This window comes from Dendropsophus ebraccatus, chromosome 1 (genome assembly GCF_027789765.1).
Source record: "Dendropsophus ebraccatus isolate aDenEbr1 chromosome 1, aDenEbr1.pat, whole genome shotgun sequence".
Taxonomy (NCBI): Eukaryota; Metazoa; Chordata; class Amphibia; order Anura; family Hylidae; genus Dendropsophus; species Dendropsophus ebraccatus.
This window is the reverse complement of record NC_091454.1, coordinates 17,597,069-17,620,939: the sequence shown is the minus strand read 5'-3', so window position 1 is coordinate 17,620,939 and position 23,871 is coordinate 17,597,069. Positions and strand designations below refer to the sequence as shown.

The 23,871-nt window shown below is 41.6% G+C and overlaps 1 protein-coding gene across 2 annotated transcripts in view; it reads left to right on the top strand.

The window, feature by feature from the left end:
* Positions 1-18,890, top strand: part of LOC138789600 (potassium voltage-gated channel subfamily A member 2-like) — a 38,351-nt gene extending 19,461 nt beyond the window's left edge. The window contains exon 2 of one of the 2 annotated variants that reach the window (XR_011362741.1): positions 18,716-18,890. The gene's annotated coding sequence lies outside the window, so the exon portion shown is untranslated. The remainder of the gene's footprint in view (positions 1-18,715) is intronic. The other variant, XM_069968330.1, reaches the window with a different exon arrangement.
* The last annotated feature ends 4,981 nt before the right edge of the window (positions 18,891-23,871 follow it).

Here is a 23,871-nt window from a genome sequence, read left to right as displayed (position 1 = left end):
TTTTGTGCCTTCTTTTGTGCTGTTCCACACTTTGTGCCTTATTTTTGTTCTGTGACATCACTTTTTTTTGCATACTTCCTGTTCTGGGACATCACTTTGTGCATAGCCCTGTTCTGTGACATCATTTTGTGCCTTATTTTTGGTATTTGACATCACTTTCTACATTCTTCCTGTTCTGTGACATCACTTTGTGCATAGCCCTGTTCTGTGACATCACTTTGTGCATAGCCCTGTTCTGTAACATCACTTTGTGCATAGCCCTGTTCTGTAACATCACTTTGTGCATAGCCCTCTTCTGTAACATCACTTTGTGTCTTATTTTTTTACTGTGACATCACTTTGTGCATACTTATTGTTCTGTGACATCACATTGTGCATACTTCCTGTTCTGTGACATCACTTTGTGCATAGCCCTGTTCTTTGACATCACTTTGTGCATAGCCCTGTTCTGTGACATCACATTGTGCATACTGAGACTTCACTATTAACATTATACCAGTGTTGTAACATTTCTATGTACATTATCCCATTGCTATGACTTCATTGTTTGCATGATACTCCAGCTGTAACTTTGCTGAGTTCATTGTCCGCATATTCATATTATTCCTGAATGTGACATCACTGTGTGCATTATACCTGTACTATAGTATCTCAGTGGCACCATTGTATCCTGTTTTTGTACTGTGACTTCACTTATTCCTTATATTATAACATCACTATAAACATTATCCTACTATGTGTATATTATCCCAGCACTGTGATACCACTGTGTGCATGGTTTCTGAACTGTACCATTACTTAATGGAATATCCCCATCCTGTGACATCACTGTGTGCATGGTTTTTGAACTGTACCATTACTTAATTGAATATCCCCATCCTGTGGCATCACTTTGTGCATGATTCCTGAGCTGTAACTTTGCAGAATGAATTATTCCCATCTTGTGACATCACTGTGTGCATGATTCCTGAACTGTAACTTTGATGAATGGAATATTCATCTGTGACATCACTGTGTGCATGATTCCTGATCTTTAACTTTGCTTAAAGTATTATTCCCATCCTGTGCATCACTGTGTGCATAATTCCTGAGCTGTAACTTTGCTTAGTGGAATATTCCCATCTTGTGACATCACTGTGTGCATGATTCCTGAGCTGTAACTTTGCTGAATGGAATATTGCCATCTTGTGACATCCCTGTGTGTATGATTCCTGAGCTGTAACTTTCCTGAATGGAATATTCCCATCCTGTGACATCCATGTGTGCATGATTACTGAGCTGTGACTTTGCTTACTGGATTATCACTATCCTGTGACATCACTGTGTGCATGATTCCTGAGCTGTCACTTTGCTGAATGGAATATTCCCATCCTGTGGCACCACTGTGAGCTTTAGTCTTGTGTATTAGGAAAAGGCACAAACCGAAGACTAAACTATTGACTATAGGCTCAGGTCTTGTTTTTGAGACAATTGCCCCGAGTGCTGTATGGATACAATACTACTAGAGATGAGCGAACCTGGAGCATACTCGAGTCCATCCGAACCCGAACTTTCGGCATTTGATTAGCGGTGGCTGCTGAAGTTGGATAAAGCCCTAAGGCTATGTGGAAAACATGGATATAGTCATTGGCTGTATCCATGTTTTCCAGACAACCTTAGAGCTTTATCCAAGTTCAGCAGCCACCGCTAATCAAATTCCTAACGTTCAGGTTCGCATCGCCTCAAACCCGAACCCGGTTCGCTCATCTCTAAATACTACTCATCACCAGTGTGTATATATACAGTATGGGTGGCATTGATCTGTAACTTCCAAATGGCAAACACCCACATTGAGAAAAAACTATGGCTGTCACGTAACTGGTAATGGAAATATTGTTAGTAACACAGCTGCTCCAATGGAGACGAGCCGCAAAGATTTCATAATCAGCGGGAAAGACAACAGATTGGGGTTTTGTTGTGGATACATCTCTATGGATGGATTATGTCTATGGCCCAGAGAACAGAGGACTTTAAGCCAGCAGCACTAAAGTGTACACCAGGCGGTTGTCAGCCAGGACTGTGACAAACACGGACAGGCGGGCAGAGATAATAGCCCAGGATGAACTGTCCTTGGCGGATGTGCCCAGTGAATAAAACACGTCCATCCAGAGGGGGATCATATGTAATCAGGAGAAGCCGAGACCCGTAACTTCTCTATATATCTGAACCAATACACTTACGCATTACAAATTAGGGGGATTTAAGAGTCAAAGTGGTCAAATTAGGGTAAGAAAACTTTAATTGAGAGTATAAATTAGTTCGGATAATGAGTATATGGGAATAAATTACATTTCTAGTTTACGGATTTGCTGTGTAGATTAGGACAGATCCAGCAGAGTCATCTCATTATTATTAGGGGGTAAGTGAGTTAATGAGAGCTTTAAAAATTCTGGATAACACTAAAAATACAGAGTCTTATCTGTGTTTATAGTGTTATCCAGAACTCTACAGCCCTATTAACTCACTCTTTAATGATAGTGAGATGACTCTGCTGAATCTGTCCTAATCTACACTGCAAAGCCAAATCCATTCACATGTACTCATATTCCTAAATTTATATTCTCAATTAAATATTTACATTACCTGGTGTCTGGGGAGAAAGTGATATAGTTTAAGGGAACTGGTCACATTGAGAATGTATTTCAACCATAATCAAGAGCAGGAAGAGCTTCAGTAGATTGAGATATATGCTGGATATAACGTGGCTGGATAACCTGTCGTTTGTTCTTCTCTAATATTTCTGGGCTAAATAATGAAATGAGTGGTGCTACTTAGTGATTGACAATTATTTGTGTATAATTGTGCATATGTCAATCACTGTGTAGGACCGCCCACCTCACTACTTAGTCCCGAAAGAGCAGAGATTTTGATGCATCCATGACTAGTAGCTTATTTACAGTCATGTAATAATAACCATTAAAGGGGTATTCCAAATTAACTGGTGTCAGAAAGTTATATAGATTTGTTTTTAAAAAAATCTCAAGTCTTCCAGTACTTATCAGCTGCAGTATGTCCTGCAGGAAGTGGTGTATTCTGTCCAGTCTGACACAGTGCTCTCTGCTGCCACCTCTGTCCTTGTCAGGAACTGTCCAGAGCAGGAGAGGTTTTCTATGGGCATTTGCTACTGCTCTGGACAGTTCCTGACATGGACAGAGGTGGCAGCAGAGAGCACTGTGTCAGACTGGAAAGAATACACCACTTCCTGCAAGACACACAGGAGTTGATAAGTACTGGAAGATTTGAGAATTTTAAAGAGAAGTGAATTACAAATCTGTATAACTTTCTGACACCAGTTGATTTGAAATTTTTTTTTTTTTTTTGCGTACCCCTTTAAAAGAGGTTATTCAGAGAAAACTTAGAGTGTCTGTCAATAAAATGAACATTTGATATGTCAGACATATAACATCACGCATGACAAAAGTTACTGATCGCAGTGGGTCTCACTGCTGAGACCCTCAATTAGCATTCCACTACCTGGCCACTCGTTGATTCCAACAATGTAGCCTCATAGACTTACCTTGTCAGAATTAGCTGTTCAGGAGATACAGCCGGGAAGTGGATGGCACTGCTGCTACGCTGTCTCCCCAGCTATATCTCCTGATAACTGCAGGTCTGCTGTGATCAATAACATTTGACATGTCTGATGACATGTCAAAAGTTATATTTAATGACAGGCATTATTTAAACTGCACATGCTGCCTCCCCATGGCATAAAACAAAAAAACAAGACATACTTACCCCTCCCTTCTCCTCCACTTCTCCCACTGTGTGATCATCCAGTCCCTGCTGCGATCCTGTCCTGCTGCTTTCCTTTGATATTCTGCTCAATCAGCTGAACAAGGGAGCGGGATGTCAGTGGAAGTCAGCAGAATGGGAACAAGGCCAAGACTGGAAGATCGCACAGAGGGAGCAGAAAGGGAACGGGGATGGGTGAGTATGACTCCTTTGTTGTTTTATGCCATGGAGTATGGATACTTTAAGGACATCTCAAGGACCTGAAAAATTACATGTGGAATTACCCTTCAATATTATTATTCTGCCTTTTAGGTTCCCTTTAACCCATTTCCCAAGACGTCTTTCATTAGCGATTCCACATCTGACTTTTCTCTCGCTTTATCACATGGAAATTGGCAATGAATCTCTTGGACGGGGTCGGAGCTGAGAAGCAGTAGCTGGACTGGGAGTAGGAGGAGGGGAGGGGGAAGAGAATTAAGGTGAAGGGTAGTGAGATTACTCATTCCTATCGCTGTAGTGTAAGTGCTCTGTGTATAAAGACATCTGGTTTTAACATTCCCTGAAAATCATTTCCCGAAACTTGGATATAAACCATTCTCTTTTTTTTTGTGTGTCTCAAGGCTGCTTAACATCAGTCGTAATGACTTCACCCTGTTAAAAAGGTTTGTACTTCATCAGAACCCTCACGAGCAGATGGTACGAGGCAGACCTGATGGTGTCTAGTGTTCCAGCTGTTCAGGCCATTTATTATATTTTTCCACTTCACACTATTGTAATGTAGCTTTTTTTTTCTCTTTTTTTTTTAAAGAGGTTCTATTTGACTGACGATACTTTAGCGTGTCATTACGGGCAGAGAGAAGAAAAGTTGTGATTTAGAATTACAGTTCGATGGTAAAAAATTTTAAATCCAAATTTTTGTTCATAGGGGGCAGTATTGTAATTGTCCCGGTGTAGCTTAGGTATCCTATTACAAACCTGGCAACAGTCTAGACCAGGGGTGGGAACCTTTTCCGTGGCAAGGGCCATTGGGGCATTAATAAAATCGTTCGAGGACCGCACTCTATGTTATATTGTGCGCGGCAGCAGGGTAGCATGGGTGCAAGGCAGAGTATTGTTCCATTAGTGCCCCTGCTATTGTAGTTAACCCTCTGTGATGCACTTGTACCTAATGTGAATCCTTAGTGATGCCGCTGGTAGCTGTAGTTAATCCCTTATTGATGTCCTTGGTAGTCTAGTTAACACCCCCCCAGTGATGCCCTGGTAGTCATAGTTAACACCACAGTGATGCCCTGGTAGTCAATGTTAACCCCCCAGTGATGCCCCTGCTAGTCATAGTTAACCCCCTGTGATGCCCCTGGTAGTTATAGGTAACCCCCAGTGATGTCCCTGCTGGTCATTGTTAACCCCCCAGTGATGCCCCTGGTAGTCATAGTTAACCCCCTGTGATGCCCCTGGTAGTTATAGGTAACCCCCAGTGATGTCCCTGCTGGTCATTGTTAACCCCCCAGTGATGCCCCTGGTAGTCATAGTTAACCCCCTGTGATGCCCCTGGTAGTTATAGTTAACCCCAGTGATGTCCCTGCTGGTTATTGTTAACCCCCCAGTGATGCCCCTGCTAGTCATAGTTAGCCCCCTGTGATGCCCCTGGTAGTTATAGGTAACCCCCAGTGATGTCCCTGTTGGTCATTGTTAACCCCCCAGTGATGCCCCTGCTAGTCATAGTTAACCCCCTGTGATGCCCCTGGTAGTTATAGGTAACCCCCAGTGATGTCCCTGCTGGTCATTGTTAACCCCCCAGTGATGCCCCTGGTAGTCATAGTTAACCCCCTGTGATGCCCCTGGTAGTTATAGTTAACCCCAGTGATGTCCCTGCTGGTTATTGTTAACCCCCCAGTGATGCCCCTGCTAGTCATAGTTAACCCCCCAGGCTGCAGGCGGCGTGCAATGAAATTACATCATCAGGTGCGGCCTGTAGGAGAAGGAAGAAGTGCGCTGTTGTGGTGGGGAAGGAGCCGACACAGACAGCATCCTCCTGTGCCTGCAGCTGTCACAGAGGATGCTGTCTATGCCGGCTCGTTCCCCACCAGAACGGCGCATATCACAGGAGAGCCGCGGACCACATCAGGAGGTCTCAGGGGCCGAATGCGGCCTCCGGGGGGACGGAGGTTCCCCACTGCTGGTCTACTCTAGACAATCCATTCATAACCATCCAAAAGTTAGCATTTTATGGTGTTTGAGGCTCCTCGGGGGGGTGTCCAGTGGGCGGGCTTAATTTTCAAATATATTTTTTTTTAATTAGGAAAACATAAAACTGCTGTAAATGGATTGTAATACACATTGTGCCCCTCAGAATGAAGTATTATGTACAGGGCATCCACTAAAAATAATTATAATACATGCTGTGCACCCTGAAATTAATAACACATACTGGGCCCCCTAAGAAAAATTATAATTATCACTATGCCACCCAAGCATTAGTTAAACCACATATAATATCCCTAAAATGAATTCTAATACACACTGTACACCCTTAAAGGGGTACTCCAGCAGCAAAAAATTTTTTTGTAAAATACTTTTCAATCTCCAGTCTGACACAGTGCTCTCTGCTGCCACCTCTATCCATGTCAGGAACTCTCCAGATCAGAAGCAAATCCCCATATAAAACCTCTCCTGCTCTAGACAGTTCCCGGAGGCAGCAGAGAGCACTGTGTCAGACTGGAAAGAATACACCACTTCCTGCAGGGCATACGGCAGCTGATAAGTACTGGAAACGTTGAGATTATCAAATAGAAGTAAATTATAAATCTACATAACTTTCTGAGAATCTGTATAACTTTATGAAAATAATTATAATACATACCGTACACCCTAATATGTACTATAACACACACTGTGTCCTCTAAAATAAATTATAATACATTCAATTCACACTAATAATAATTATAAAACACACATGTCCCCGTAAAATGTATTTTCCTACATACTCTATACCCTAAAATTAATTATAATACACACAACCGCCAACAAAAGGAATTATAATACACACCATACTCCCTGAAAATAAAATACTTTGTGCCCTCCTGAAAGTCCTGAGTGTCCCAAGTAAAGATACTCACCTGTTCTTTCACCCAGAAAACATGGTGAAAGGTAAGACCCTGGAACCCTGAGCAATCAGCTGTGATTTATTGTTCTGTTTCCCTGCAGTGCCACCACAGGAGAAACTAAGCATTACACAATGTCCATTCAAACCAATGAGTTTTATATATAATGCAGGACGGGTTGGGTCCTCCAGAGAGAGAGACACTCTTTGTAGCAGAACTAAAAATGGGACAAACCCTTCAATAATGTTAGATCCTCAGGCAGAGGGAAATTTATCACAAAGCAAACGAGTGATCTGGGGATTGCATCATACCTCCAGTCGGGCCTAGTTAAAATGCACAATATTATTCATGCGTTTTCTTCCAATAACTTTAGGAATTTGGCCGGGGGTTTGTTATGTCCCCGCAGCCGATAGAAACAGCCAAATGCTGGATTTAATTTGTACCTTATGGGGGAAGAGGTCATGTAGTTTATGCCACTGTTGAGCAGCATTTTATAATTTTCTGTATATTTTTATACACTGAAATATATATATATATATATATATATATATATATATATATATATATATGGAGGTTCTGTCATGTCACCTCTCTGTACTGTAGCGTAGTTGAAGTCAGATTAGTTTTCTTTCTATAGCAGGTAGCGCTGTTATTAAAGAAGTGTAAACAAAAATAAAGAAAAAAAAAAAATCTATCTATCTATCTATCTACGTAAAGATGTTCCGCAGCACACCAGCATAGGTGAATAAGGTGATTATTTATTGCAAGTAGTACAAAAATACAGAGAGATGCGACGTTTCGACCCTCTCACAGGGTCTTTATCAAGCATGCTTGATAAAGACCCTGTGAGAGGGTCGAAACGTCGCATCTCTCTGTATTTTTGTACTACTTGCAATAAATAATCACCTTATTCACCTATGCTGGTGTGCTGCGGAACATCTTTACGTATTATTGGGGATCCCCAGGCCGGGGGACTGACTTTGTACAGCACCCGCTTCATCAAGCTCTGGATGTGCGGCTTTTTCCTATATCTATCTATCTATCTATCTATCTATCTATCTATCTATCTATCTATCTATCTATATATATATATTCCCAATGGAATACCCCTTTAAATAGGCACTATACTTTCAAAAACTGTAAACAAATATTGTAATGTATCTTAATAGAAAAAAATGCCTCTTTCTCCTGCTTTCGGGTTTCATTACTGCTCCCCCTCCTCCCTAAAAAACCCCCAAAATAGATCAGGTTACAGCTGGCAATTGAAGTCAATGGAGAGGAGAAGGGGGACAAGAAAGAGGCAGAGGCTTACACCGCTCAGCACTGTTCTATAATGTTCTCCATTCTGCTGCTGCTATAGAGATTTATGTGTGTGCAGTCTATTGGAGAGGACAGAGGGCAACATAAGATTCTTAGATCCCTGGGAAAAATTCTATACCTTGGTATACTATATAATGACATCATTACTGATGACATCAGAAAAAGTAGAGAGAACACTGCAACATGAGCAATTGCAAGAATCAGAGGTAAAACTCCAATCATTCAAATATAAAAATGTAGGCTTGTTTACCCAAAGCTCAGTACTGATGATGACATCATGACATTATATGATGTCATATCTCAAATATATGTTATAATTTATATACAATAAGTATGAAGCTTACTGCATACTGTATTGAACTCAATAGTAACACTCCATGCAGTAAGCTTCCCCTCTTTTTGTCTACGTGGGGGATTTGAGGTAAGACCATTGCGAGCACACACACACAAAAATAAAATAATAATCATCCAATATTTTTGGGCTTAAGCCTTCCAGTACTTATCTGTAATGATACTTATTTTTTTTGCTGTTATCATGCTGTAAAACAAAGCTGTACTTACCAGAAATCCAGGTCCACTCTCCTGAAGGCAGATACATAACAGCTATACTTACCAAAAATCCAGGTCCAGTCTCCTGAAGGCAGATACATAACAGATATACTTACTAGAAATCCAGGTCAAGTCTCCTGAAGGCAGATACATAACAGCTATACTTACCAGAAATCCAGGTCCAGTCTCCTGAAGGCAGATACATAACAGCTATATTTACCAGAAATCCAGGTCCAGTCTCCTGAAGGCAGATACATAACAACTATACTTACCAGAAATCCAGGTCCAGTCTCCTGAAGGCAGATACATAACAGTTATACCTACCAGAAATCCAGGTCCAGTCTCCTGAAGTCAGATTTTCTGACTTGTGCTGGTTGAGAAAAACAGACTAAACACAGGAATTCTGGCCAGTACAGAGAGTTACGGCTCAATATCTCCATCAGTCACATGACTGCCTTCTTTTTGTGAGCGCTCAGATGGCCCGGAATACACAGGACTTCCTGTTTTCTGACTGTTTCCTGTTTCTTGAGAAAAAAAAAGATTCAGACAACAGGAAGTGCAGTGTTTTCTATGTTAACTAAAGAAAAAATAATGAATGTATATTGCAAACTTGCTTTATATCTACTGTTGATTTAAATTTTTAAAAGTTATATCGACAGTGACACTTTAAAGGGGTACTCCTCTACTCCTATAAGAATTGTGTTCTTTTCAATCAACTGATGTCAGAAAGTGAGAGCGTTTTGTAATTTATTAGCTGCTGTATGTCCGGCAGGAAGTGGTGTATTCTTTCCAGTCTGACACAGTGCTATCTGCTGCCACCTCTGTCCATGTCAGGAACTGTCCAGGGCAGGAGAGGTTTATACAGCTAATGTTCAGCTTCAGGTAACCTAAGTGTGTATATGACGAGTATCACTATCTCTGCTATATAACTTGCTATATAACTTGTATATGGCATTTCCACAGTTCTTTTTTCCCTCTGCAAGCACCATCTCTAAATTTCAGTGGCCCCTGAGCTAGTGGATGTAGACTAGCTGCCATGATGTCTCCTATGGACACACAGAAGATCTTGCTCCCTTATATTTCTATAGCAAATCTTTAGAAGCAGCAGAATGGAGAACATTACAGAACAGTGCTGTGCAGTGTAAGCTTATTCACTACAAGCTCATGAAGCCTCTATACCCCTTGCACATTGGATCATGATGTGGTGGGAGAGAGGGAGTAGGAATGAAAGGAGCCTGAAAGGTGGAGAAAGAGGACTTTTTTCTCTAGTAAGATACATTACAGAGTAATCATCTTATAAGATACATTAGAGTAATCATCTAATAAGGTACATTACAAAGTAATCATATGATAAAATACATAACAGACTAATCATCTGATAAGATACATTACAGAGTAATCATCTGATAAGATCAATTATTGAGTAATAATCTGATAAGATACATTAAAGTAATCATCTGATAAGATATATTACAGAGTAATCATCTGATAAGGTTCATTACAGAGTAATCATCTGATAAGACAAATTATGGAGTAATAGTCTGATAAGATACATTAGAGTAATCATCTGATAAGATACATTTACATTTTTGCATTTCTTTAATAAAGTTAAAAAGCTTTGTAATAAATATATATATTTATTTATTTTTTTCTTTAATTAAACATTACATTGAATAGCAGTAGTAAGAATTGGGTGTGTTGGGAACTGCAGGACTGCTCAAGCCTTGTTCCCAGCACAATTACATGCATGCAGCCTCGCATCATAGCATCAGAATAGATATTACACTTGGGGAAGCTGTCTGTGTTACCAGCGCTGCAACGCCCCTCACTGCTGATACTCAATGTAAACAGAAAATATATACAAAAACATATTAGCAAGTGCAATGTATCAACGTACACTAAACAAATTCAAAGAAAAACATTACAGTGTCCCTAAAAGACACTTCCAAAAACAGCGCCACCTTGTCCTCAGGTTTTGTGTGGTATTACATATCAGCTTCATTCACTTTAATGGAACTGGCCTGCAGTACCACACCCGAACTAAGGAAGAGAGTGGCGCTGTTTGTGGAAGAAAGTGGCCATGTTTTTCTAGTCTTAGATAGCCCTTTTAGCCACATACACTCTGCTGCATCTCCTTCTACTAAACGCTGATGTCTCTATCAGGTAAATCAGAACCAGATGCCGCTTCTTTTTGGAAACCATTCACCATCGTAGCAGAACAGACGCAGCTTTTGATTTGTGGCCGTTCAGGAACCTGTAAAGTTACATTTTTCTCTATGGAAGAACGAGATTTATCGCCATAGCTGCGAGCGAGCAGACACCTCAGTGGAGCCAGACACTTAGTCATGGGCCCCAGGACGGAGAGTAGTATGGGAGGGCCCAGCTGATCAGGGCAGACTGTGCTGCAGCTGCTGCCCCTCTTTTTAACAAGACAGGTAGTTATATTGATCACTGATCGAGTCCTAAAGAGGTTCTGCAGCAGCTAGTGTGTAGATTTGGTAGTAACCATATTACTATTATTAATGTACTTACAGTATAGATAATATATACAGGAGTGTCAATCAAGAAGTGACTGATATATACACAATCCTTAATTGTTCTACAGCAGCTGAGGTTTCTTATGAGGTTCTGCAGCAGCTGAGGTGTAGTATGATGTTCTGCAGCAGCTGAGGTGTATTATGAGGTTCTGCAGCAGCTGAGGTGTATGATGAGGTTCTGCAGCAGCTGAGGTAAATTATGATGTTCTGCAGCAGCTGAGGTGTATTATGAGGTTCTGCAGCAGCTGAGGTGTATTATGAGGTTGTGCAGCAGCAGAGGTGTATGATGAGGTTCTGCAGAAGCTGAGGTGTATTAGGAGGTTCTGCAGCAGCTGAGGTGTATTATGAGGTTGTGCAGCAGCTGAGGTGTATTATGAGGTTCTGCAGCAGCTGAGGTGTATTGTGAGGTTCTGCAGCAGCTGAGGTGTATGATGAGGTTCTGCAGCAGCTGAGGTAAATTATGATGTTCTGCAGCAGCTGAGGTGTATTATGAGGTTCTGCAGCAGCTGAGGTGTAGGATGATGTTCTGCAGCAGCTGAGGTGTAGGATGATGTTCTGCAGCAGCTGAGGTGTAGTATGATGTTCTGCAGTATATGAGGTGTATTATGAGGTTCTGCAGCAGCTGAGGTATATTCTGATGTTCTGCAGCAGCTGAGGTGTAGTATGATGTTCTGCAGCAGCTGAGATGTAGTATGATGTTCTGCAGCAACTGAGGTGTAGTATGATGTTCTGCAGCAGCTGAGGTGTATTATGATGTTCTGCAGCAACTGAGGTGTAGTATGATGTTCTGCAGCAGCTGAGGTGTAGGATGATGTTCTGCAGTATATGAGGTGTATTATGATGTTCAGTTCGTGAGAATGGATTATGAGGTTCTGCAGCAGCTAGGGCACAGAATATATTCACCACTTAACACTAATGGGGCAAACTGTATCTAAACCCCAGCTGCTGCAGAATCTCTTTGAAAGAAGAATAGAGAGAGTTATCTTTGGTTATGAAATGATTTATATAAACCTCTGGTCAAAGAGGTTCTGCAGGAGTTAGATAGTAGACTGTGAGGTTCTGCAGCAGCTAGGAGATGTGACAGACAGAGCTGAGACTGTGTTATAGGGGGTCTAAACCTAAAGTCTGAGGTTGTTTAGGATACAATCTATTGCTCCCTGTTATCAACCACTTCAGTTTAAGATTAACCTTGTAAGTGCATCTACGTTTACAGATATGTAAATACTAATATATATATATATATATATATATATATATATACACACACACACACACACACACATATATATATATATTTACACTTCAGGTTTACTGTCCCTTTAAATGATGGTATTTGGATATTACAGTAACAATGTATCAAATCTATCCTGTAAATATAACAGTAATTCCTCTAGTGGCCACTAGATGGCGCTCACAAGCAAGTATTTTGCAGCACTGTATACAGCCAGGTATAGGAAGCATAAATGGGGCTTTTAAGCTGCGTTTCATAGGAAATTTTAGTTTTCAATAGTCGCCTCCGCGGTTTTCAGCAGAACAGGTTAACCATCTTTCGCTAATGTCAACATGGCTGGTCAGGTTATTATCAGGCGGCTTATTCCCACTCTCACTGAAAGCGGACGTTGAATATCTTACATCTTTTACGAACGAGTGCAGAAAGAATGTATTTAAAGGGGTTATCCAGGTTTTCTTCTAGAAACAGCGCCACTTTTGGTAGTGTGTGGTATTACAATTCAGCTCCATTCACTTTAATGGAATTGTGCTGCAAAGCCCACACCCAAACTGAGGACAGGGGTGGCGCTTTTTCCTTTAAAACTGCAAGGAATAACATGTAATACCACTGCTCACCACCAGAGGGAGTATTAACCTTATATTCCAACTGTATAGTCTGTACATTACACCAGACAGGAATCCCATTATTACCTATTCAAATGTATCGATTTATGCAGTAAAAAAAAAATCCTATAATCCAAATGTTTTACGCAAAATAGAAAAAAATAAATATGATAAAATCCCCATAATAAATTAAATACATTTATTATTATTATTATTATTTATTTATAGATCGGCCTTAATTCCAAAGCGCAACCTTTAAAGGGGTTCCACTACTGGGACCTCCACTAATCACAATTGTCCCTCCAAAATCAGGATACATGCTCAGCCAAACTCTGCCTTCTTTCCATTCTGTGTGACAGCCCCCTGCAGGCTGACTCCGGTATTGCACCTCAGCCCCATGAGAACCATATAAAACAGGCCAAGTAAATCCCAATGAATAATCCATGTGGGTGTTTAATGTTGTATAAACACATGATAAGAGCCTCATGTCACAGGTCACGTCCATCCTCCTCCATTATGGATGGCTGCGGTCCCATCAGGAGCCCTGGAGCCAGTCCCAGCTTTTAGCTTTTGAAGTATTTTATCCCTGACACTAGACTTTAAGCCGACTCCTTAACACAGAGAGGACGTCCATCAATACGTAGCTGAACTCTAATGGGAAGAGCTAAGTACTAACGCTCTCCACTTGTAGTAGTATATAGAAGGAAATCCCTGAAGCCTCACTGCGGATTATGACATTAGAGGTAAACTACTACTTCCTGTATAAAATATACATAGGGCAGTATATACATCCTGTGCGGTGGGGGGTCATCCCTTTTAATTGTAAGTGGGGAGATGGGAGCCTCAATTTTCTTGTTCCTTATGCAGGAGTCTCAGAAATCTCAAACCTCAGTGCTGCCACCTGGTGGTAAGTAGTAGGTAGTGCAACACTATACAACACTATGCTAGAATTGATACCCCTCAGCACCATTATTATAGCCACCATGACTCATAGCAATATAATGAATCCTCCTCCTCATCATCATCATCATCCTCAGGGCGGGCAGGGTTCCCACTTATGCAGCAATGGTGAAAGCAAGAAGCGAGGAGTGAGATACAGTAACATTTCCCTGAGTAGAATCAATATCTCCATTATTAATTTAGGAAGCACTCCGATCTTCTTGACGACACAGCAGAAAAAAAAGAAATCCTCATAATAAAGGATGAATAGTCGTCGTGAATTATTAATACTGAGCATCTGACAATAACAGTGTCTTAACTAGGAAAATGGATTGTTTTCTTATAGGCTTAATGGTGAATCCAATGTGGGGTACCTCTTCTTTGCCGCTTATTACTCATATAAAAGAGATAAAACCATCTTTTGACATATCACATAGTGACATAACATTTTTAAAGTGGATTTTCCCCTCTAAGTTGATAAAAATAAAGGTTCTATATGGAAAATGTGCAGTACCACTAATGACCACTAGGTGGCGATGTGGCACATTTTATTACTAGCACAGATTCTAGTTCTCATATGAATGTGTTATTTTATGCCTATAGGTGGCGCTAATTTAGGAGAGGTAATTTACATCTGTTTATTTCCATGATGCATTGTCTGTAAGACCACATATATGTCCGTATCTCTTCAATTAAAGTTGTATTAAGGGCACCTCTCCAGACTCTACCATTGGGTCCTTGTGTCCAGATTGTGAAAGTGTGCTGTTATGTACAGTTCATTACAACTTAAATATTTTTGCAGAAATCAATAGTAGAAGTGATTGTAGGAAACTCTGTAATAGGTTTTATAAGGCAAAAAAAGCCTCGTTCTGTACTCAAAAAGCTGTTTTCCAGCCTCCCCCCCTCACTTCTTATCTGTTCATTATCAGGCAAGGCCGTCTACATTACAGAGGAGCAAAGTAAAGACTGGTTTGCTGTGTCCATTATATCCTATGGAGCGGGGAGGGGGATAAGTGAGCAGGGAGAGCAGACAAGCAGCTGTACAGTTTGGAGACTGTCTGGGTGCATAAAATGCTGGATTCACAGGTCAGAAAGGTCAGTGCTTATCTGGGAGCTTGGTGAGAGAAGATTGCAGGATGTAGTGTTGTGCAGGGCTGCCTTTTCTCCTCTCTGTGCTTACTTATCGCCCTCCACCCCCCCTCTCCATAGACCATAATGGACACAGAAATTCTGCTTCTTCTGAGGTGAGGGGGGGGGGGGGCGTAGGAAAACAGCTTTTTCAGTACAGAAGGAAACTCTTTTGCTTAATAAAAACCTATTACAGAGTTTCTTAAAATCGCTTGTACTATTGATACTTACTGATTTCTGAAAAGTGACATTTAAAGGGGTAGTCTCATCAAAGAAAAAAATGTCAAAATATGGGCACCATGAAGATTACCCATTAAATAGCCTACTTGGTGGCCCCAAGTTCTGGATTGCCCAAGGCTCTAATGCCGTCACCCATGGAGAAAGGCCTATTTTTTTTAAACTGATCTCAGAAATCCCTTTAAGTTTCGGTGTACTATATAACACAATCTGTACACAAGGATCCAATCTATTTAAGCGCTGTTTGGAGAAAGTCGTATATATTACAGTGGGACCTATTAGCAGGAAAACAAAGGTGTAAACAAGTCCATGGCCTGATGGGACTGGTCACCAGGATTCCAGGCCTATCTTTATTATGTCAGTAGTCATCTCCATTGGTGAGTGATAGGCCTTTACATTATGCAAATGAGGCTAAAGAGTCCAGTTAGGTCCCGCCCACATCCTCTTTATCAGTGAAACACAGCCACCTACACCCACCCCTTCTGACTGACAGACACTAAAGAGAATGTCGGTTTTATTTACCAGGGATCTTACCATGCTGGGGAAACCCTCCAGAACCTCAAAATGCATCTGGTAGGTGCTGGAGAACATCATAATACACCTCAGCTGCTGCAGAACATCATAATACACCTCAGCTGCTGCAGAACATCATAATACACCTCAGCTGCTGGAGAACATCATACTACACCTCAGCTGCTGCAGAGCCTCATACTACACCTCAGCTGCTGGAGAACATCATAATACACCTCAGCTGCTGCAGAACATCATACTACACCTCAGCTGCTGGAGAACATCATAATACACCTCAGCTGCTGGAGAACATCATAATACACCTCAGCTGCTGCAGAACATCATACTACACCTCAGCTGCTGCAGAACATCATCATACACCTCAGCTGCTGCAGAACATCATACTACACCTCAGCTGCTGCAGAACATCATACTACACCTCAGCTGCTGCAGAACATCATCATACACCTCAGCTGCTGCAGAACATCATACTACACCTCAGCTGCTGCAGAACATCATACACCTCAGCTGCTGCAGAACATCATACTACACCTCAGCTGCTGCAGAACATCATACTACACCTCAGCTGCTGCAGAACCTCATAATACACCTCAGCTGCTGCAGAACATCATCATACACCTCAGCTGCTGCAGAACATCATAATACACCTCAGCTGCTGCAGAACATCATACTACACCTCAGCTGCTGCAGAACATCATAATACACCTCAGCTGCTGCAGAACCTCATAATACACCTCAGCTGCTGCAGAACATCATACTACACCTCAGCTGCTGCAGAACATTATACTACACCTCAGCTGCTGCAGAACCTCCTAATACACCTCAGCTGCTGCAGAACATCATAATACACCTCAGCTGCTGCAGAACCTCCTAATACACCTCAGCTGCTGCAGAACATCATACTACACCTCAGCTGCTGCAGAACCTCATAATACCTCAGCTGCTGCAGAACATCATACTACACCTCAGCTGCTGCAGAACCTCATAATACACCTCAGCTGCTGCAGAACCTCATAATACACCTCAGCTGCTGCAGAACATCATAATATACCTCAGCTGCTGCAGAACCTCATTATACACCTCACCTGCTGCAGAACCTCATAATACACCTCAGCTGCTGCAGAACATCATATTACACCTCAGCTGCTGCAGAACCTCATAATACACCTGGGCTGCTGCAGAACATCATAATACACCTGAGCTGCTGCAGAACCTCATAATACACCTGAGCTGCTGCAGAACCTCATAATACCCCTCAGCTGCTGCAGAACCTCATAATACACCTCAGCTGCTGCAGAACCTCATAATACACCTCAGCTGCTGCAGAACATCATAATATACCTCAGCTGCTGCAGAACCTCATTATACACCTCACCTGCTGCAGAACCTCATAATACACCTCAGCTGCTGCAGAACATCATATTACACCTCAGCTGCTGCAGAACCTCATAATACACCTGGGCTGCTGCAGAACATCATAATACACCTGAGCTGCTGCAGAACCTCATAATACACCTGAGCTGCTGCAGAACCTCATAATACACCTGAGCTGCTGCAGAACATCATCATACACCTCAGCTGCTGCAGAACCTCATAATACACCTCAGCTGCTGCAGAACCTCATATTACACCTCAGCTGCTGCAGAACCTCATCAATCACCTCAGCTGCTGCAGAACATTATAATACACCTCAGCTGCTGCAGAACATCATCATACACCTCAGCTGCTGCATATTGTTATAATACACCTCAGCCGCTGCAGAAGTACTCTATCTAGTGTTTTTGATATAGTCAGCAAACTTTAAGGTGACTTCTAATATTATTAGAACTTCTGGTGGTGGGGGGGTGGGGGGGGGTTCTGCCTTAAATAATAATAATAATAATAATAATAATAATAATAATAATAATAATAATAAATAATATTAATAATAAACATATAATAGTAATAATATTGATAATGATAATAATAATATTAAACAACACTAAATAATAATAATAATAATAATAATAATAAAATACTAATAAAAATAATATTTTTAATTAATTGCAATTTTATAATACATCTATATATGATTTATTATTATTATTATACATTTAAAAACAATGCAAAATAGAATAAGAATACAGCTCCTACAAGATACATAATAGCAGGTCATATCAGATACAATAGATGGATTTGACACTCATTGCCTAGTAAACACTGTATATATATATATATATATATATATATATATATATATATCTGGCACGCAAGCTGCGGATTCCATAAGACTTTCTCATGTCATCGACAATCACAGGGAATCTGATTATACGGAGCTATTAGCAGCTTCCAGATCTCCTGCCTGTCCGCACGGTCATAGAAAATACTGCATAGGGTATATACAGCACATGGCATCTGCAGCACTAGGACCCATGATGAGTATTTTATTTAAAGTTGTCTCTCGTCCAACTAAACACACACAGCCCCATGTGCTCCTGTCCTGGCACAAGCATATACAGTGGGGGCTGCAGCCGTATACATGCATTGTAGATGATAGCGTGCTATTAGGGTGATGGCACCTACCAGACGAGCACCTTAGCTTCATATGTTGGACGCTGAGCTGCTCTATAGCGATGCGCTGTGTCAGGATCTTGGATGGGATTCGGTTGCGGGCTGTGGATAGTTAGTGGGTGGAGTTTTACACTATGCAGTTAAATGCAGCATTAGAATCCTATAGAAAAGAAGACAAGGAGATGCTATTATTCATGACCTGTCTTTCATCCTCAGGGTGACGATTGCCCCAGACGTTCTCCTCCCGAAGAGATTTTTGCTCTGTTTTTGTTTTTTGTTTTTGGAATTTTGTCCCGGGATAAGCTGCAGCGATGGAAAGAGGAAAAGAAGAAGAGGGGTGCTGGGTGTCCGCAATGTGTCCGTTCCGATATTGTACTGTTACATGTTAATAAATTACTATGTGTTCATTGTTTTGTTTGTTGTTTGTGTTAAATGCAGCAAAAAAAAAAAAAAAAAGTTCAAAAAAATTTATTTTAAGGGGTGTTTCAGAAGTAGCTATCTATGGCCTATTGGTAAAATGGGTGAAGAATGTTCCATCACGAAGATCTAACCCCTGGGGGTACATCTGATTGGTAATTGTGCGTCATATCAATTCAATTCTTAAAGGAATAGTATATAAAAATAAAAAAAATTCTCAGTCCTATGAAAAGAAAATTAGCTGTTTCTTTAAGGGGTGTTCCAGGATGATAAAATAATGGCCTATTCTTAAACACTTTATAGTAAAATAGTTCAGTATACAGTATCAGTAAGTGTACTCACTGTATATACTGACAGCAGCTCCCTGTACTCACTGTATATACTGACAACAGCTCCCTGTGTACCTCATAGAGCTACAATCAGACTCCCCTCCTCCAGGCTGGGCTGCCCTGCTTTGTGGTGAGTCTGTCTATAAGATGGCCGACAGGGAAGTATGGTGTTCCACCACGGGTGTTTCTACTTTGAACACCCCTTGCAAAAGCCTGGTACTTCTAAAGTGAAGTGGAGATGAAGTATTGTATAAGTTTTGCCACTAGATGTCAGTAGTATGCATATTCATGTATATATGTTGCACAGCTGTAGTCATGTAAGGGTTACTGTATTGTATGATTCTGTACACCAATGAGAGAGAGTCTTTATTTCTGCCTATCTCTATCTTCCTTTCTTCTCGCACTCTCTTCTCCAACACTAACAGGAGCTGTTACACACACCCTGTAGGAAGTTGTCACATGGGGAGAGGAAGTGTAGACCCACACTTAGTCAGTTCTTCTTTGTTTCTCAGTGGAGCAAGACACACAGATCAGGCATGGCTCTGTCAGGTTCCCTGTCTGGGACACACCAGCTGTAGTGTACAGACACTTATGGAGAACACAGAGACTTTCTTTCCTAAAACAACACTTATCCTTGCAATGCAGTGCTAAACACCTACAGAGAGAACAAGTCAGGGATCACCCCAACCAACGCTGTGAACATCTCTAAAAGTGCAGGACAGTATCCTAAAGCAGAGAAACTGATCCGGATGGAGCAAAGCAGCCAAGAACCTATGTGCTCTATATCGCAGCGCAGGTGATACCGGATAACTTTGGACACTTTGTTCAACTCAGGTAACTAGAACTGGGGCTTGTGTCACCCTGATAGGACGGGTAACTCAACACTGCAGGACACTGCCCATGTTAGCAAAGGTCGCAAACATTGGCACAAGTATTCTTCTTCCTTTAAGTATTTTCTTCCAAGTATTCTCCTTCTTCTAAAGTTCCGGCAGAGCACAGTACTACATTGGGTTGGGATTCTTATGACGTACTCCACTCCTCTAAAGAAAGAGTTTATTTATTCTATCGGGACACAGTGATCATTGTACCAGCACCTACACACAGGCTACACTATCCTTGAGTCTTCTCCCCTTTCTGTGGGTGCCGGTACCGACATCTCACATCTTCACTCCGGACCACCGTGATAAGGGCCCAAGGGACCCATCACAACCTGGCTCCAACCATTGGGGAAAAGTATAGCCAGCCACAAAAAATCTAAAAGCAGGTGTACCTCCGTACCTGTGTGCTGAGTTAGCACACACCACAGTAGTGGAGTCACATAGTACCATCTAGCAAGTGACTGGTCCCAGCGCAGCAGCGCCTTGCTACCACGGAGGAGCATGTGATCATGCAACGCCCCCAAGTGTCCACCACTGAGACTATATATGCCTATGGAGAACACTGGGGGTGGGGCATGGTCACATGCTCCTCCATGTCAGCCATCTTATGGGCAGACTCACCACAGAGCAGGACAGCACAGCCTGGAGGAGGAGAGCCTGATGTTAGCTCTATGAGGTACACAGGGAGCTGCTGTCAGTATATACAGTGAGTACACAGGAGCTGCTGTCAGTATATACAGTGAGTACACAGGAGCTGCTGTCAGTATATATAGTGAGTACACAGGGAGCTGCTGTCAGTATATACAGTGAGTACACAGGGAGCTGCTGTCAGTATATACAGTGAGTACACAGGGAGCTGCTGTCAGTATATACAGTGAGTACACAGGGAGCTGCTGTCAGTATATTCAGTGAGTACACAGGGAGCTGCTGTCAGTATATACAGTGAGTACACAGGGAGCTGCTGTCAGTATATACAGTGAGTACACAGGGAGCTGCTGTCAGTATATAGAGTGAGTACACAGGGAGCTGCTGTCAGTATATACAGTGAGTACACAGCGAGCTGCTGTCAGTATATACAGTGAGTACACAGGGAGCTGCTGTCAGTATATACAGTGAGTACACAGGGAGCTGCTGTCAGTATATACAGTGAGTACACAGGGAGCTGCTGTCAGTATATACAGTGTGTACACAGGGAGCTGCTGTCAGTATATACAGTGAGTACACAGGGAGCTGCTGTCAGTATATACAGTGAGTACACAGGAGCTGCTGTCAGTAAGTATTGTGAGGAAGATTTATCAAACATGGTGTAAAGTGAAACTGGCTCAGTTGCCCCTAGCAACCAATCAGATTCCACCTTTCATTCCTCACAGACTCTTTGGAAAATGAAAGGTGGAATCTGATTGGTTGCTAGGGGCAACTGAGCCAGTTTCCTTTTACACCATGTTTGATAATTCTTCCCCAATGAGTACAGTTACTAACACTGTACACTGAATTATTGTAATATAAAGTGGCCAACCCCTTTAAAGAAGCAGTATCCCAAATATTTTTATTGCCTTTCTTTCCCCTCTGCTGCTGGATAGCATATATACTCACTTGTGGTGATCGCTTTCCTGCAGTGCTGCATTATTTCGGTGCCATATTTAAATCCCACAGGTGTTCACGTGACATCTTCTTCGGCTGACCTGCAGCTTAGGAGGCTGAGAGCGCTGCCATAGAGGAGCATTGAAGACCATGACTTGATGAAAAAAGAGGGTCAGAATGATGCCGTATAACCGGAATGAAGCCGCGCAGTGGGAACGCTATCATTTCAGGTAAGTATACAAATACAAAATTATGCAGCTGTTTCTTTAAAGGGGTACTCCATCATATTTTTTTTCTCTTTCAAATCTACTGGTGTCAGAAAGTTATATAGATTTGTAATTTACTTCTATTTAAAAATCTCAAATTTTCTAGTACTTATCAGCTGCTGTATGTCCTGCAGGAAGTGGTGTATTCTTTCCAGTCTGACACAGTGCTCTCTGCTGCCACCTCTGTCCATGTCAGGAACTGTCCAGAGCAGGAGAGGTTTTCTATAGGAATTTGCTCCTGCTCTGGACAGTTCCTGACATGGACAGAGGTGGCAGCAGAGAGCACTGTATCAGACTGGAAAGAATACACCACTTCCACCACCAGAGGGGTTTTCTTTTCAATCTTTATTTATTGAAGTTTTTTAGTTTTAACAACAATACTTTAGGGAATACAGAGAGAAAAGAGGCGGGAAAAAGGGGTTGGGACCCCATTATAGATTCAGTTCAAAACTGTACATACTATAATATATAATGTAGATATAAGTTACAGAGTCATAACAGTCTTTTCTAGATATAAAATATAGAGAGGGTCTTAGGTGAGAGGGAGGGAGGGGGGGGGGAACCAACAGAACCATGGGAGGGGGAAGTTGTATAGGAAACAGAGGAGAAGAGAGGTTTTCTATGGAAATTTGCTACTGCTCCGGACAGTTCCTGACATGGACAGAGGTGGCAGCAGAGAGCACTGTGTCAGACTGGAAAGGATACATCACTTCCTGCAGGACATGCAGCAGCTGATAAGTACTGTAAGACTGGATATTTTTAAATAGAAAGTTATATAGATTTGTGAGTTACTTCTGACACCAGTTGATTTGAAAGAAAAAAAATAATAATAATAAATCACCGGAGTACCCCTTTAAGGGTTGATTCAGGGATACACATTGATGGCCAATGGGTCATCAATTTGCACAACTAAACATCTATTCCCATAACCCTGATTAGTAAAATGAAGCGAAGGGTTAAATTCTAAAAACAATAAAAATAAGGGGGTATTTCCACCTTTCTATAGGATAGGGGATAATAATGTCACATGATTCTTTCGAATATAACTTTTATATATAATTTTTAGGATCCGACTTTGTCATGGAATAATATGCAAGTTTGGGTCTATTACAAAGTAAGAAACCAGACATTTTCATAGAAAGCTTATGTCTGTATCAAAAAAAAGAGGGACATGTAAGGGGCAAAGAGGCACAGAGGGATGTGGGTCAAAAGTAGGGACTGTCCCTCCAAAAGAGGAACACTTGGGAGGTATGTTGTATGGACATAGGGGGAAATTTATCAAACTGGTGTAAAGTGAAACTGGCTCAGTTGCCCCTAGCAACCAATCAGATACCACCTTTCATTTTCCAAAGAGTCTATGAGGAATGAAAGGTGGAATCTGATTGGTTGCTAGGGGCAACTGAGCCAGTTTCACTTTACACCATGTTGGATAAATCTCCCCCATAGTGCGGCATCTGGCTTGTACTGCAGCACGGCCCTTTATTTTGCTGAATACGAGGGTTTCGTGGATCACATACTAATGGATTCTCTTAAAGATGTATTCCAGCTGTCTACAAGAGAGGTGATATATAGTGGGAGTCCATCAGCTGTTTCCGTATCTCCCATAGGATTGTATGGAGCGGCAGTGCACATGCTCAGTTACTACTCCAATCAACTCAACTCCACTACAGATGTGTTGGTTGACGGGGAAAAAAAAACACTGGGGTCAACAGTTCTAGTAATCAGTGGGGGTCTCATTAGTTGGACCCCGACTGATAAACCAGTTACCTCCCATCCCTGTTGCTTAAATACTTCTTTAAGGATAGGTATTCCTGAAAACTCCTTTAATTACGTCTATTCACTACATGGTAAAGAGATGTGTGTGAATGAATTCCTTACACTGGACACATGTCAATCCTTGA